This window comes from Cervus elaphus, chromosome 5 (genome assembly GCF_910594005.1).
Source record: "Cervus elaphus chromosome 5, mCerEla1.1, whole genome shotgun sequence".
Taxonomy (NCBI): Eukaryota; Metazoa; Chordata; class Mammalia; order Artiodactyla; family Cervidae; genus Cervus; species Cervus elaphus.
The window spans coordinates 16,315,709-16,333,318 of record NC_057819.1 but is presented as its reverse complement, the minus strand read 5'-3'; the positions used below and the strand labels follow the sequence as shown (position 1 = coordinate 16,333,318).

The following is a 17,610-nucleotide window of genomic DNA, read 5'->3' as shown; positions in this document are numbered from 1 at the left end:
TCTGAATTGAGTCACTTGCAGGGGAGAGGTAGACGAGATCCTAACCCCCACAAGAAAACTCAACATTTCCCAGCCTGTTCTTGTTCTAATTCTTTAGAATGTTGATAAAGTTCCAATTTGTACAATATTGTCTCTTTTAAACACAAATAGCAGCCAGGTAATGTGGGAGGGGAAGCAGTTATTATTGCATTTTAAAGGTGATGAAGCTGAGATATAGGATGGTCAAGTGACTTGCCCCAGGTAATTTGATATGAGCAAAGGGAGTCTGTAAAAAATACAGTGGCATCGTTGACTCAATGAACATGAGTTTGAGCAAACTCTGGAAGATAGTGAAGGACAGGGAAGCCTGGCGTGCTGCAATTCGTGGGGTCGCAAAGAGTTGGACACGACTTAGTGACTGAAAAACAACAGAATACAGACTCTGGTTTGGCTTGGGGGCTGGGAGAATCTTAGGATACCAGGTACCCTATGGTGACACAGTGTGAAAACTGTCAGCTACCAAAGGAGTCACATACTGAGAAGCACATGGTGTTGAGTCTTTTAAGCTGGGAGTGCTGGATGATAAATTCTTGAGCCTCACAGCCAGACTTCCTGGATTCAAATCCCACCACTAATTGGTTAGAGGTGGGACTCCAGTTAAAATCAATTTGCTAGCCATTTCTAGAGAGTGCTTCTTTACCTGAATGGTATTGCTCTTTCATTAGAAAAATGGGAGATCAGGGAGAAATGATTCTAGGATTTGCAAACTCAGGCACTCTAGAGCAAGAACTACAGAGATTCCTATGCATCCTTCTCTCTGATGATCCAAAAAGGCAGCATCATTAGGTCAGAGAAATAGCTATGCTCCTAAAGCAGTTCAAACTCTACCTAACTGACACTACTGTGTTATTGGGGTAAATCCCTTACTTTCTCTGTCTATAAATTTTCTGAGTATAATACGGTTAATCATTACCCACCATCATCAAGGGACATCAGGGTACCTGACAGTCTATACCTGTTTCCAAAAGTCCAGTGAACAGTGAATGATTCAAATAATTACTTAGATAATGGGAAACATGATAATGAGCCCAATTCATCTGTCTCTGTGCCCTTAAAAAAGATCATGCTAAACTATTCAAATTACAAGATACTGTATTTCTTCATATAGACTTTTGGGGAGAAAAAAATGATTTTACTACTCTGGGCTTACTAATCCTCACTCCTTGAAAGCTCTATTTTATGTCTAATTTGAACACAGCACTCATTGTTTTTTATCCATTTCTCTTCTAGACTATGGAAATACACTGCTCCGAACGTTCCTGGACTAACAGAATAAACCAGGAATCCTCCTCCCCTGACTGTATAGTTCCCCAAGAGACAATAGACTGTCTTAGATAATAATAACTGCATCTATTGCATAAGTGTTACTACGTTTTATGTTCTAGTCACCATTTGTGCTAAACCTTTCAAAAACGTTATCTCATTTAGGGTAGAGATTTAGACGTTTCTCCAAAAAAGACATCCAGATGGCCTACAGACACATAAAAAGGATGCTCAACTTCACTATTAGACAAATGCAAATCAAAACTACAATGAGGTATCACTTCACACCAATCAGAATTATTGTTGTTGTTTAGTCGCTAAGTCATATGTGACTCTTTTGCGACCCCCACAGAGTAGCCCACCAGGTTCCTTCTGTTCATGGGATTTCCCAGGCAAGAATACTGGGGTGGATTACCATTTCCTTCTCCAGAGGATCTTCCTGACCCAGGGATTGAACCTATGTCTCCAGCATTGGCAGGTGGGCTCTTTACCACTGAACCAATAGGGAAATGATCATCATCAAAAAGTCTACAAACAATAAATGCTAGAGAGGGTGTGGAGAAAAGGGAATCCTTCCACATTCTTGGTAGGAATCTAAATTGATACTGCCATTATGGAAAACATCATGGAGGGTCCTCAAAAAATTAAAAGTAGAGTTGGTATATGATCTAGCAATCTTATTCCTGGGCATAGATCAGGAAAAGACTCTAATTTGAAAAGTTACATGCATCCCAAGTTCAGAGCAGCACTATTTACAACAATCTAAATGTTCATTGACAGATGAATGGATAAAGAAGATGTGGTATATATATATATCCATTATGTATACACACACACACACACACACAATGGAATACTACTCAGCCATAAAAAGGATGAAATAATGCCATTTGCAGCAACATGGATGGACTGAGATATTATCACACTAAGTGAAAGTAAATCAGAAAGAGAAAGACAAGTATACTATATCACTCATATGTAGAATCTAAAATATGATATAAATGAACTCATTTACAAAACAGAAACAGACTGACAGACATAAAAAACAAATTTATGTTACCAAAGGGGAAAGAGGAGGAGGGATACATTAGGAGTTTGGGATATAGCAAATACAAGCTACTATATATAAAATAGATAAATAACAAGGTCCTACTGTATAGCCCAGGGAACTATATTCAATACCTTGTAATAACCAAATGAAAGAGAATGAAAAAGAGAATATAAACATCTGAATCACTCTGCTGTACACTAGAACTAACATACTATAAATCAACTATATACCTCAATTAAAAAGAAGCTTCTCATTTAATCCTTGTCAACAGCTCTATAAGAAAGGAACTATCATGTCTGAATTTTGCAGATTTGGAAACTGACTTTCAGAATGGAAAGAGAGTTCAGTGTGTGGAAAAACCACATATTGGTACACACAAAGAAGAGGCTGAAGACCAGAGAACACAGTGATGGAAGAATGGAAGGAAAAAAATGGAAGTTAATGATGCAGGAATACACTCAATGCAATGAAATGAGAGAATTGCCATTATTCTGCCCAGTTTTAAAAGCCAATGACATTGTATCATTATTTATCAAAGTGGGATTCCTTGGAACCCTGGTGGCACCACCCCTCAGAAGGTTGTAGGTGATACCCAGGCAGATGGAATACTAAATAACATCAGAGCACTTGGTTATATATGGTGAGAAAGTATTCCTTTTATCACTTGTCTTCCTAGCCATTAGGTTACCTCCAGAAGTAAATCTCCATATTCTGATTTTCTGAAAATGTCTTTAACACATCTCTTAGGACTTAATTTCAACAGTGAAAAAATGACTTCAGATTCAGAAGCATGGGCAATTAGCATTTGATAATACTGCTCTGTTTTCACTGAATTTATTTTCATAGTTATCTTTCATTATTGACATGTGACACGAGTTTTTCATTTCTAAAATGTCTGCTTTAAGGACATTTATTAGGTAAAGAGGTGAGTCACTTTTTACCAACTTTTTACTATAGAAATTTCAAACATATTAAAAAATAAAGAGACTAGCATAAAGAGCTCCTGTATACCCATTTCTAAGTTCAACAATTATCAACACATAGTTGTTTTTTTTTAATCCTACTCTGGCCCTCTTTCCACACTCCTAAATTATTTTGAAGTATATCCAAGACATTGTATTATTCTAGCCAGTTGTAAATATTGCAGTATGTATCTCAAAAGATAAGAACTGCCTTTTTTTAAGCATAATGGCCATATCATTACCACACTAGATGAAATTAACAATAATCCCTTAATATCATCAAATATCCAGTCAATGTCTACTTTTCCCCAACTGCCTTTTAAGTGTTTTTTTTGTTTGTTTGTTTGTTTATTGGTTTGTTTGAATTGGGTTTCAAATAAGGCTCATTCATTGTGGTTGATTGATGCTATTCCTTAAGCATGCTTTTCTCTGTAAGTTCCCCCACCACACAGACACACATATACATACATGTAATTCCTTTTCTTTTTCTTCTGTATTTTAAATTTTATTTTATTTTTAACTAGAGGAGGAATATGGAACACTTCATCATCCTTGCACAGGGGCCACACTAATCTTCTCTGTATCATTCCAATTTTAGTATATGCTGCCAAAGCGAGCACATCTTTGTTTTTTTATAAGAAACCTGGTTGTTTGTCTAGTAGAATTTCCCATAATCTTTTTTTTCCTGATTGCATACCTGCAGCATAGATTACATGTTTCTCTGCACCCTCTATTTTCTATTAGGTGATGGTTAGATCTAGAAGTTTAATAAGATTTAAGTTCAAAAGAAATTCCACCAGAAGGTTAATAATGTACGATTTTTTCTTGTGATGCTCGCTGACACTGAAGATCTTTGCCTAATTTATTAATTTATTAGAGGTTGCAAAAAATGGTGGTGTTCTAATCCATCATTTATTCTTATGTCTGAGTATACTTATGGAAGTTTTGACTTTAGTCAAATATTTTACATAATTAAAAAATAAAGTTATATTAAAAAGTAATCCCTAAAAATTAAGCATAAAAGTAAATAAACTTCAGTGTGACTTTATTTCAGTGGACTTTAAAACACAGTAGTTTGAATATACACCCAAGTGAGATGTTAAAACAAAATCTGAAACTGATTTCAGTAGTAATCATATTATAGGTGGTAGTGTAAGTATGCTTGTTCTAAAACATGTATATAGTGAGATAGAGAAAATGAGTAATTATGTTGGTGTCACTAAACTTGGATTTTTGGCATATCAGAAAGGAGATACAAATGTGATATTTATGATTTATGAGAAAACCCTGCAGCCCTTACTTGAGCTAGAGATACCAGTAGAAACTCATGAAATACTTTTTGTCTTAAAATATAATTTCCACCTTCAGTACCTTCTGCTTTTAAAGACAGAATGCAACTTCTGAATGTGCCTCGCTTTGTCTCGTCTGTTACTTCTTTTCTCTTGAAAGGAGTACAGGATTCTCTCCTGGAATGCTCAGAAGCAGAAGACAAAGGCAACTGACCTTTGGTTCAGAGAAAAAAATAAAAGGACAAGAAAGAGAAAACCGAGGCTGTTCCTATTAATAGGTCCCTGTAAACTGCAGATCTGGAGGCAAAGCTGAAGCCAGGCATCTTCTGCAGCCAAGTGCTTTGGGGCGAGCTCTCAGCAGCAGGACCCTCCCTATTGTCTTGCCCCTGGATTGGACGTTGCAGAAATAATACCAAACAAATCGATAGTCAGTGTTGTGATGTGACCACAGTTGTTAATGCATCATTTTCCCCCTGGAAATTTAGTTTACCTTACAGGCTGGCCAGATTCTAAGCAAGCTCCTGCCAACTCAAAGCCCAGAGTAACTTCCAACGCATTTAATCTTTCCTTTCTGTGCAAGAACTTTACGAACATCTTTATGTTTATTCCCCACGGTGGCCCTCTGAAGCAGGTTCTATTTAAATAAATGAAGGGATTGTCTGACAGTATACAGCCAGAATGTCTAGCGAGCATTCTCTTATACTTTTCTTTGGGGGTCATGATTAAAATAAATAAATTAATCAAAATAAATTTTGTTTTTAGAAAAATGATAAATGCCATTAAAAAAAAATCCTTCTCAACTAGACTTTATGGAAGATTCCCTAGATCTATGATTCAGGAATTTGAGCAACAAGCTTAAGACTCTCAGCCCCATCTCCTTCAGGGGATCTTTATATGAGGCTGGGCAGTACACAGAGGCCTTGAAGGACTGGGATTCCTGTCCTCATTAAACTTGGGCAACTCGGGACCTCCCTGGAGGTGTAGTGGTTAAGAATCTGCCTTCCAATGCAGGGACTCGATTTTGATCCCTGGTAGGGGAACTAAGATCCCACATGCTGAGGGGCAACTGAGCCTGTGCACCCCAGTTACTGAGCCCGCATGCCACAACTGGAGAAGCCTGTGTGCCCAGTGTAGCCAAAAAGAATAAAAATAAACTTGGGCAACTCATTCTTAATTCTGGCCTAAGTTTTTCCACCTGAAATCATATGGTTGGGTTCCCAGAAGCCTCCAACTGGTAGTCCACAGGATGAATTTCTGGCCAACAAATGTGTTCTATTTGAAGCCCACAGAGCATTTCAAAACAGAATTTCAGTGACTACAGGTCACAGGCAAATGCTTTCCTTTTCAGGACAGACCCCACCATTCCTAACAGCATCTCATCCAGCCTTCCTCAGGCATAAACATTTTCCCTCTCAACCCAGTGGCAACTCCTAGACTTGGGCATCTCTAAGGGCCCTCCCGGGGGTGACATTCTACAATTTCTTCATGACTTTGTTTGCTTGGAATAGTCATAATAGTAATTTTAAACACAGCACAAATTTAGTATTTGTTGACTGACTGCTATCTACCTTTGCTTTGGATTAAGCATGAATCATCTGTTCCCTCCTCATAACAATCCAAGGATGACGCTATTATTGTGATCCACCCTTTGCATATGTGGAAACTGAGGCTTTGAGGTCACACAGGTGATGGTAGGTGGAACAGCTACCTAGGATGCAACTAAAAAAAAAAAGATCCCGAATGCTACAATGAAGACAGAAGATCCCACGTGCTGCAACGAAAACCCAGCATGGTCAAATAAATACTTTTTTTATTTAATAAAATAAGCAAAGATTCTGATTCAGTTGTTCTGAGGTGGTGCCTGGTAATTCTTTTAAGCTCCCTGGGTGATTCTAATGTGCAACCAAAATTGAAAAACTGTGTGTTCCAGTGCTTTTCAAGAATCACTTTGGGATCTTGTTAAAATTTAGATTCCGATTCATTAGGTCAAAGGTAGAACCAGAGATTCTGCATTTCTAAACGACTCCCAGGTAATGCCATGGCTGCTAGTTCCCAGACCTCCTGCGGAATAGCAAGTTTTTTTAAAAGCCAACTCTGAGCCTGGTATGACCCAGATTACATGCTTGCTAAATGTTGGCTCAGAAGTAATAAGGACATTCAGTGGGTTGTGGAGTAAGGGGACTTGATCCAGTGGTTGGAGGAAATTCACAAACATCCTAGAAAAAGCAAGAGGCCTGAGGTGAATAACTCTTTAGAGTAGCTCCTGTGGTTCACAGAGATGGAAATTTGGAAGGTCTGAGTGTGATGATAATTGTGAGCTGTAGTCCCATGGATGGAAATCAGCTAGAGTCTGGCTTCATGGATGCAGGTTTGAGTTACACAGGAATCAAAGCTACAGGGCTAGGGAGTGAACTTTTGGGGACAAGGCTGGGGCACTCCACTAATTTATTTGGGAAGTACTGACTGAATGTCTCAGGAGCATAGGGGTCCTAGGCACTGGGGTCTAATGAAAATCATAGCCTCTGCTTTCAAGGAGCTCTTAATCCAGTAGCAGGGGGACAAAGCATTAAAAAGACAAAATTCAGAATTCAGAGCTACCAGCACGCTAATGGGGAGAGCTTTCGAGAAGGGTCCTTGGCCTAGCCCAAGGGAGTTATGGGAAGATTTTTAAAGGAACTAACTCAGCTGAGCTGAGTTGTGAAACAGAAATAAAAGTCATCCAGGAGAGGTAGTAGGAGCAGAGAGTGTCCCAGGCAGAGGGGGAGAACACAGGCTATAGCGTGGAAGGAGCAGAGAACAGAGTCTCTTCCCAGAAATAGCTCAGTTTACAGGTCCCAGGGCTGGAGATAAGCCAGAGAAGAAGCTGGAGTTGTAGGAAGGGCATGGATGTCACAATAAGGTATCAGTACTTCTTTTTTTTCTTTCTTTTTAAAAAAAATTATTTATTTTTTAATTGAAGGATAATAGCTTTACAGAATTTTGTTGTTTTCTGTCAAACACCAACATGAACCAGCCATAGGTATACATATGCTCCCTCCCTCTTAAACCTCCCTCCTATCTCCCTCCCCATCCCATTCCTTTAGGTTGATACAGAGCCCCTGTTTGAGTTCCCTGAGTTGTACTTTTTGAAGCCAGAGGCCTATGGGATCAATGAAACCTATGAAATTCTCTGAAAAGTTCTTGCTTACCTGTCTATGTCCATTATCCTGGGATAAAACTTGAATAAGACTGTCCATGAGATTACAGATACCTGGCTAGGTAAGAATCCCTGGGAGCTATAGACAGAGTCTCACCGTGCAGGCAAGGGAATGTCACAAACACAAGAGTGGGGGCTCAGGGATAGAGGAACAAACTACTACTCTGTTCTTTTCTTCCCCCTGAATCTCTGCACATCAGTTCTCTCTGCTTAGGATGCTTTCTCTTCCCGCTGCCACCCACATCTCACCTATTTTAAGTCTTATTCATCCTTCAGATCTCAACTCAGAATCTTCCCTCCTTGGAGAAGACCAGCTTCCTTCCATGATACACACTTGTAGCTCATTTGAAACAACTGCCACACATCGTGATTATATAATAATAAAACTCACCACCAAAACTATCTGCTCCCCTCCCAACTACTAAAATAAATAGTCTTTGTTGAATGGTATCATCCATCGTGTTCATAGCTATAATCTCCACGCTGTGACTGGGTCCTGGCACATAGTGGAGACTCAATAAACATTACTGGGTGATTATATGAATATCTGCGTGAATGAATGAGTGCATTCACAGAGTGGATCACTACCACCTGAATTCTTTCCCCTCTCAACCCTAGCCCTACCCCCCACCCAACTCTTCATTTTGTATTTTAGGCCCTTCCCCTTGCAGACCACTAGGCATGGTGGGAAAGAGCTGCAGTAGGGGATCAACTGGACCAGGTAGGTTGCTGAAACCTGCCCCAGTGGCTTCATATGGGTGTTTTTAATCACTTAGTGAGCAGATGAAGTCTATGGGTGAAAATTCAAGGAACTTCCCAAAGTGTTGGGTAAATCCCATCAGCGGCTAGCAGCAGTACGGCATTCGTGCCCACAGTCTGAAAGTCCTAGAATCTATTTTCTAAAGAGCATTTTGCCTTATTTGGTTTATTCCATTCAAGCTGTCAGGAAGTTGGGGAGACTTCGTTTGTTCTACGTCACCCCACGTGGTGAGAAGAAAAATACCCACATTACAATAGCAGTTTGGGATTCAATATTATTAGAGTAAGGATGAGTAATTCAGAAGGCAAAGACTACAACTAGGGTGAGTCAAGAAAGTCTTTCGGTGGGTATCAAATTAGCAACCTCAGCCCCTCTGTTCTAACACCTCCACAAAGCCTTCACCTGACCTCATCTACCCTGAAACTCCTTGAGTCTGTTTCCTAATCTGTAAGGTGTGGGAAACAGCACTTTACCTGACAAGATTGTTGGGAGGATTATAGGAAATAATGTATGCCTGCAGGATACATTATTATAGGAAATAATATATGGAAGTGTCTGCTTCCATATTTCCTTCTCTCCATACACTGGCCCAAATGTTTAGACAATCTCAAGATTGACATAACTCTTGGATCCCAAATTCTAAGCAGCCCCAGCAATACAGAGGACAAAAATGTGAAGCTATGGGTCAGAGGGTTTGCAGAACAATGGTCAAGCAAAAAAGAGAGAAACCATGCAGACAAGCATTAGGTTTCATTAGCCCAAAAGGTTTGATTATGTATCTTTAACAGGGGGCTTTCTATGTCTTTTACATACTGTAAGCATTTTCCCTTCAAACTGTCACTTTAGGGAAAAAAAAAAAACAAACCGATGGAACAGGAAAGAAGAAGGAAAGAAGCCACTCTCTTTCTTTTCTTCAAAGGCAACCCAAATTTGATCCTTTTGGCGAATGACTCAAGATAAAAACTCCACTTCAGTCTGCTTTCTGTGATTAAACAACCTTCTTGTTTGTCAAATAGCAGGGAGACGAGAAGAAAGGGAAGCTCTTGTGGCTGCTAAGTGCTCTGAAATTGTACTCCCTCCCAGCTCCCTCCTATTAGGTGCACTGAGGCCTACAAAGGGATGGATTCTCCCGATGGGAGGCAAAGCTGAGGTTCAGCTGTCCAGAATAGAAGAGAAATGGGGATGGGGTGGGAGACCTTAAGAAGCTCCCATAGGATTGGAGAATCCCCAAATCGGGATGATCTAGGACTCTTATCCCCTACTCCCACCCCCCAACCCCCCGCCTTCCTTTTAGGGACATTGCAACATTCGAAACTACTCTTCTGCTCCATGACATTCTCCACATAAGAAATCACAATATTGAGTAAAACTAATAGACTGCTCTTTCTTTTTTAAGGGGCTAGAGGGGGCTAGCTTTAATCCATCTTGCTTCACTGAAACCTAATTTAAGCTTGATAATATGAGAACTTGAGTTTTCACAGGAAGCAAGAACTTTTTACTCAAAGCACTTCTAAGTTCTGTAAGTTCTCGTTTAAATGCAGTTGTAAACGTGTTCTTTTGAAAAGGTGGACAGATGTATTCAATAAAAATACAGAACACCAATAAAGGCCACCTAGTTAAATTTGAATTTCAGATGAACACGTATGTTTTTTAAGTATAAGTATGTCCCATGTAATATTTGGGATACACTTAAACTAAATGAGTTTCATAGTTTATCTGAAAATCAAATTTGACTGGGCACCTTTTATTTTATCTGGCAACCTTAGCTACTGACAATCTAACCCCAGGCTGCATTTTCTTCTCATCTCCTTGTGAGCAGAATTGAGAGTATGGATAAGAGTCAGAGGGCCACTGAGGGCTTTCTAAGGAAGGTTCTGGGGTGGTTAAACCCATAGGTTTTGATGTCAGGCAGGGCTAGATTCAAACCCCATGTCTGCCTCTAACTTTGTGACCTCCAGCATGTGACTTTCTCTAATGAACTTTCCTTTATGGTAAAATGAGAATTGTAATATCTGCCTTATAGAATTATGATTAAAATTGGGTGACATCAAAGCACTGAGCGACCTATAGCTCCCAGATAAGTGGCAGCCCTTAGAAACACAGCTCTCTGTCTTTCCAGCAGCCAGTTCTTTTCTTGAATTCCTCTTCACCTACAAAATTTCCTCCATCCTGCTCTTCAGCCCAGATACCTTTTGGCTAAACTGCTACAGCACAGCGCCACGTGCTCTGAGGCACTGAATTGGAATCAGCATGAAAGTGAAAGTGACTCAGTGGTTTCCAAATCTTTGCGGCCCTATGGACTATATAGTCCATGGAATTCTCCAGGCCAGAATACTGGAGTGGGTGGCCTTTCCCTTCTCCAGGGGATCTTCCCAACCCAGGGATCGAACCCAAGTCTTCCACATTGCAGGCGGATTCTTTACCAGCTGAGCCACCAGGAAAGTCCAAGAATACTGCAGTGGGTAGCCTATTCCTTCTGCAGCGAATCTTCCCGACCCAGGAATTGAAACAGGGTCTCCTGCATTGCAGGTGGATTCTTTATCAGCTGAGCTATCAGGGAAACCCTGGATCAGCATCATCGTGCACAAATGTTTCCCAATCAAGACTGAATTTTTATTGACATCAGATACCAAGTTTCCTTCATCTCCACATTTCCAGCATATAACATAAGGGTTAACACATAGGAGACACTTGATATTTCCTAAATGAACATGTTATGAAACCATTAACACCTTAGCATAAATTACCCCTGACCACAGTTTCCAAATCATAGTACAATCACAAAAAAATAAAGTCAGTGTAGGGAAAGCGTCTCAAAAAGCTGAAATTGTTCCATTCAATGGATTGCCCTTACTTGAGACTATTCTTTCTTTAGGGTTGAAAAAAATGTCATTTATAGAGTAAGTTTGTTTAACGTAAGTAAGTTTAAGTTTAAGTAAGTTTGTCAAATAAATACTTGACAAGATAGAGAGTTAGCAACCTCCATGTTGAGATATTAATAAATCTATATCTCTATCCCAACAAGTAAGTTTCAACATTGAAAATGCACTAGTACTTGAAATTTGAAAGTCTGAGTATCATCACTTTATGAGATGATAGAGTGGGAAGAAGGAATGTTATCTGGACTACTGAAGGAATATAATCCCGGACTGATAAGCTTCGATGGGAAGAAGTGGAGAGGAGGAACTATTACATTAATACAGCATGAGACTCAACCCTGGAGGGTACATTTTATCTCAATAAAAAGGCCAAAAGGAGTTTGGAGGAGCAAAACAGTGGATGAAAAAAGCAAACAAACTTCCCCTACTTCCTCACTTACTTAGGTTAACCCCACCACCCCAGAGATCAGGATCTTCATTCACTCAAGTCTGAGGTCCTTCCCAATGGTCCCTCCCACAACTGCTCAGGTCAACAACCTCCTTCAAAGAATAACAATACAATACAAGGAGGGATGTCCATTCCACTGGCCTCCAAGGACGCTCCTGCCATAGGAATCCAAGTCAGGCCCCTCCCTCTGAATGAGAACAGCTGTACCAATGCCCCCATGCAAATTCTGGGAACTTGCCCTTGACTTGGCCTCAGAGTCACATTTCTGTAAAGACAGTTCCTTAAACCCCTGCAGCTCCATTGACCATGATTCCAGGCATTGTTTGGTCATTCCTTTGTATCCTTCCCCTCTTTGTCCTGTCCTAGTTGGACACATCTGTCACTTTTTAGGTCCCCATTGCTCATCTGTCAGGGTCCACAACCGGGAAGAGACAAGGGAAAAGGCCAGATGAATGTTTTGCCAATAAGAGGAAGACTTGGATGTTTTAAATTTCTCCATCTCTTAGGGTAATCACATCCCCCACCCCCAACTCAGAAATAATAATAATAGCAACTATTTAACTACTCAAGATGGGCTAACTATATGACAGGCAATACATTAGCACTTAATAGCATTATTTTATTTAATCTTCACAACAAACTCATGGGGAAGATGTTATCATGTTACAGACGAAGAAACTGAGGCTCACGCATGTAAATCACTTGCCCTAGGAGCTTCTCACAGCTGTAAGTGACCGAGCTGAGGCCTGGAAAGCTAGCGTTTCTAATTCCAGACTTCTGTGTTTAACCTCATTTACACAGCCTCCTCCCAGCCACCTTCAAAGACTCCCACCTGTTCACACAATGGAACTCAAAACTCTCAGGAACCTTCAAGATCTGGTCTCCACCTGCCTCCATAATCTCATCCCCCACTAATGCCCTCCTAGAATCCCCCACAGCAGGTATTTTGAGTCCTTTTTATTTATTTATTATTGAGTCCTTTTTATTTATTTATTTATGAGTCTTCATATCTGAATCTTCCCTGGTGGCTCAGAGGGTAAGGCATCTGCCCACAATGCAGCAGACCCGGGTTTGATCCCTGGGTCAGGAAGATCCCCTGGAGAAGGAAATGGCAACCCACTCCAGTACTCTTGCCTGGAAAATCCTATGGATGGAGAAGCCTGGTAGGCTACAATCCATGCGGTGGCAAAGAGTCGAACATGACTGAGCAACTTCACTTTCACTTTCTCATATCTGAGCTTGTTCCTATATCATTCCTCATGCTACTTCCATATCCCAAGTCTACCCATGTTGCAAGCCCTAGCTTGAGCCCCACCTTGCCCAGCATACCAGACCCAATGAGTTCACCTTCGTCTCAATTTCATAATACTTAGGGTCTGATGAACCATGTAGCCCATCCCACAGATGACCCTGAGTTACTACGTAGTCATCCCTTACGTGGGTGTTTCATCTCCCTATCTTGAAAAAACACCCACAGGAAGGAATCACATCACAGCCCACATGTCTCTTGTATTATCTTACAGGAAACACAGCAGATGTCCAATCAGTGTTTGATGACTGACTCCCCCCCTTCCTTTGTTGTCTTTATTGCTATTTCTTCTTCCCCTTCTCCTCCTCATCCTTTCCTTTCAGCATTTCATTCTCTTGTTTTTCCTCCCCTCTGTTCCCCTTTGCCTTGTTAAGTGTGGTAGGCAGCTGCTAACATGGCTTCCCATGCTGTCTTCCTCCTGATATTTGCAGCCTTGTGTAACCCCACTCTCCTTGGTGTGGGCTGTACCTAGTGACTTGCTTCTAGTGAACAAAACACTAGTGAAGGTAATGGTATGCCACCCCCTTGATTAGAAAACAGAAGACTCTCTTGTTAGCACACTCTTGCTGGCACTCTTTCTTGCCCTCTCCCCTGCTCCCTCTCATGAAGACAGTTCCATGTTGTGAGATGCTCTGTGGAGAGGCCCACAAGGCAAAGGATCAAAAGAGGCCTCTGGCCAACAGCTCATGAAGCAGTGAAGTCTCAGTTCAACAATCTGCAAGAGACTGACTCCTACCAACAATGGCATGAGTGAACGTGGAAGTGGATCCTTCCCAGTTGAGTCTTCTGATGACAGATGACTGCAGCCCAGGGCCACGCTCTCATGGCAGCCTTGTGACAGAGTCAGAGTCAGAGTGCCCAGCAAACCATGACAGACTTCTGAATCGTGGAAACTGAGACAATACGTACATTGTTTATAAGACGGTGAATCGTTAAGCAGCGTCAGAGAGCTATGATGGTAAGTGTTCATTTGCTCAACATTTGTGGAGGATTTAACATGGCGTCCTTGTTAGATGAGGGACAGTTTGATGACTCAGGCATAGCTCTCTCATTTTGAGAAGCTCTAACCTTGTTGGGAGTTTGGAAGAGAAACAGGTTATCAGATCACTGAGGTGCCATTTTATTTAAAAGCCCTAATAGGGAAGGGAAGAGGGACCTAGTTGAGATGTCATTCTGCTTAGGAAACTCTCAGAAGGCTCCAAAAGAGGTGAACGTTGAGCTAGGTGTTGAAGCACAAGTAGGTGGTCATCAAACTGCAGGAGTTACATAGAAGGGAAGGAAAGCATTCCAGGCAAAAGGAACACCACGGACAAGGATACAGGGGCATGAAAAGGATTGTCATAGTTAGGTAAATGGTGAAAAGTTTAGCACTTCCTGTTCTGACTATAACAAAAAGAACAATATGATTTGAGTCAACGTATATTGTTAAGTTTTAATACTCAGTACCTCATTAAATTCCTATAACATTCCCATGAAGTGGAAAAATCTCCTTTTATAGGTGAGGAAACTGAGGCTCAGAGAGTAGAAGTGACTGGCTCAAAGTCCCAGAGCAAGTCACTGGCTGAACTGGAATTTGAACACTGATCTGTGTTGGCCTTTCCAGGTGGTACAGTGGTAAAAGAATCTGCCTGACAATGAAAGAGACATGGGTTCCATCCCTGGGTTGGGAAGATCTGTTGGAGAAGGAAATGGCAACCCACTCCAGTATTCTTGCCTGGAGAATCCCATGGACAGAGGAGCCTGGTGGCTGCAGTCCATGGGGTGGCGTAGAGTCGGACACGACTGAGTGACTGAGCGCGCATACACACACCGTGTTGCTCTAGAGCCACTCTCCCAGTCGTCCACTGACTGCTCCACAGCTGACAGGTGGCTCCAAAGGGAAAGACCCTGATGCTGGGAAAGGCTGCAGGCAAAGGGGGAAAGGGGCGGCAGGCGAGACAATATCACTGATTCAATGGTCATGAACCTGAGCAAACTCTGAAAAATAGTGAAGGACAGGGGAGCATGGCGTGCTGCAGTCCATGGGGTTGCAAAGAATCGGACATGACTTAGCAACTGAACAACAACAAAGGGAGAGGGCTTTGGTTTCCGCCGGACAGGACAAGTCTCTCCAAGCCTATGGATCCACACACACCATTCACAGTCTGGTATGAAAACAAAGAGGCTGGGGCAGTCAGGCTTTCCACCTGTCCTGGGGCAGTAATAGAGAGCAGAAGGTAAGGGCAGAGGCCTGGGTTCAAATCCCGGCTCCTCCATTTACCAGCTGAGTGAATTTAGACAAAGCATTTAACACCTCTGAGCTTCAGTTTTACAATATCAGTAAATTGGAGAGATAATAACAGAAGCCAACTCATAGCGTCAGTGTGATAATCCACAGAAAGCAGAAGTATAGAGGGTGAGAAGATGCCATGAAATTGAAGGGCCTCAATAAATCTGTCCATGTAAAAATCTAGTATCAGGAACATGAAAGAGAGAGAGAGAGAGAGAGAGAGCAGAGAGAGAGAGACCATACATTTTCCTCAGATTCTAATGACTTTGCAATTCTGATTCCCTCATATCCTTAAAACCAATGTGCCATTTTCTTGAGACCCGTGGATGTTGTTGGAGGGGAAGAGGGAAGTATGGGAGGGAGAATACTTAGTCACTAGCCTCATGTTTCCCTATCAGGGGATTTCCAGTAGAGTGACAACTCCTGGCTTCTTGTCCCACCTGATTGGTGCATCTGGAAGAAGGAACTGAACATGCTCAGCAAGTCTCTCTTACGGGAGCTTCTTGCCTGCAGAGAAAGTGCATTCTGGGCTTAAGCAGAGCAGGCTTTGCCCACCGGTTTTGCCTGATGTTGGGGTTGGGGGTAAGTTCAATTTAGGAGAGTATTAGCAAGCTGTGTCCTCCAGAAGAGCTTCTTATAGGTAATAAAGCTGACACTTTGATCTCCATCTGACTGGCCCTTTCGTGTCTCTTGCAATTAGTTTTGAACCACCTTGAAAAGGTTCACTCCTCTCTTTTTATGTTGCTCATTCCAATCCTCCATTAAGTCTCCTTGTCACGATTCCAGATGGCTGTCCTAAGCAAACTTTCTGCAAAGATAGCTCTTCCTTTGGCTTTCCTCTCCCCTGACATCCTGGCTTCCCACCCACCCAGGTCCTGAATCATAGAGCAATTTGGCAGATCCACTTTATACCCATCTCTTACCCTCTGCCAAACCTGCAGACGCCTCAACTCATCCAAGTCTTTTCTAATTACATCTTGGCTGATAACTATTCTAGCAATTTCTTCATGTTTGGTAAATGTTCCAACTTTTCCACTTTCTAACTGAATCTTTAAAAAAAAGGAATTTGGTAACTCTGGCATTTTTGAATCATCATTAATTTCAAGCTTGTCTTATTTTATTAGCTGTCGTACATTCCCTCTGAGATCTCTTTCCTCCTTTATGCATCTGAAAACCTCCATGTATTTTCTTTCCCATCACTGAGCTAGGACTAACTTGGACTAACTTACTCTAATGACCTTGCAGAAGCAGCAGGAGGCACAGCATCAGGATAGAGTTCCCAGGTGTAGACTGCTGGCACCCCCTCAAAACATTCCTCTAAGGGCTTGCTGCTCCTCTCTCTGTTCTGAAATATCTTCCAAGAATTAGTCTTTTTCTGAACTAATCAGAGGCAGGCAAAGGTCTCCAAAAGGGCACTATGATGTACATAATCACTGAGAAGAAGGTGAGCTCAACTCAGCTTCCCCCATTAATACATATGAAATGATCTTCTTTTCTCCCTTCAGATAAACTCTCTTGTCACTGGCTGAGATTACCCTAGAGGGTTAGGCAACAGAGAGGTGTGTTATGGGGAGAGGAGGACAGAGAAAAGGGTCAAGTCCAGAATCAGATTCTCAATAGCACTGTCCAGAAGAATGGCCCATGATGATGGAAATGGTCCATATCTGTGCTGCTGCTGATACAGTAGTTATACAAACAACTACCACATGAAATGTGGCTAGTGTGACTAAAGAATCGAATTTTACATTTTATTAAATTAATTTACATATAAAAAGCCACATGTGACTGTTACTACACCCAAGGGTGCAGCTCTACAAAATATTACTTTTTGGTTTATCTGAACCTTCCTTCTTTGTAGCCATAGTTCTTTGCAAGTCCTGGGATAACACACAAGACAATGATCTATATGACTCCCAGAATCTGGGGTCAGTGGATGCATGTCGTGATGCTCTAGGCCCATGGGAGCTATCCTCTAGTGGAAGGTAGAGGTCACAGATTGGTGGTCCACAGGCAAAATTAAACCTCTTGGTTTGTTTTACTTATACAATTTTTAAAAATCAATTAGTTTCTTGCATTTAAAAACCAAGAGATTTCACATAAAGATTTGCATTTCTAGCCTTTCTTGAAAAGGTCAGAAGACCCCAC

General features: G+C 41.4%; 1 pseudogene; it reads right to left on the bottom strand.

Moving 5' to 3' along the window:
• Nucleotides 1–3,842: 3,842 nt before the first annotated feature.
• Nucleotides 3,843–3,933, bottom strand: LOC122695832 (annotated as a pseudogene).
• Between the last annotated feature and the right edge of the window lie 13,677 nt (nucleotides 3,934–17,610).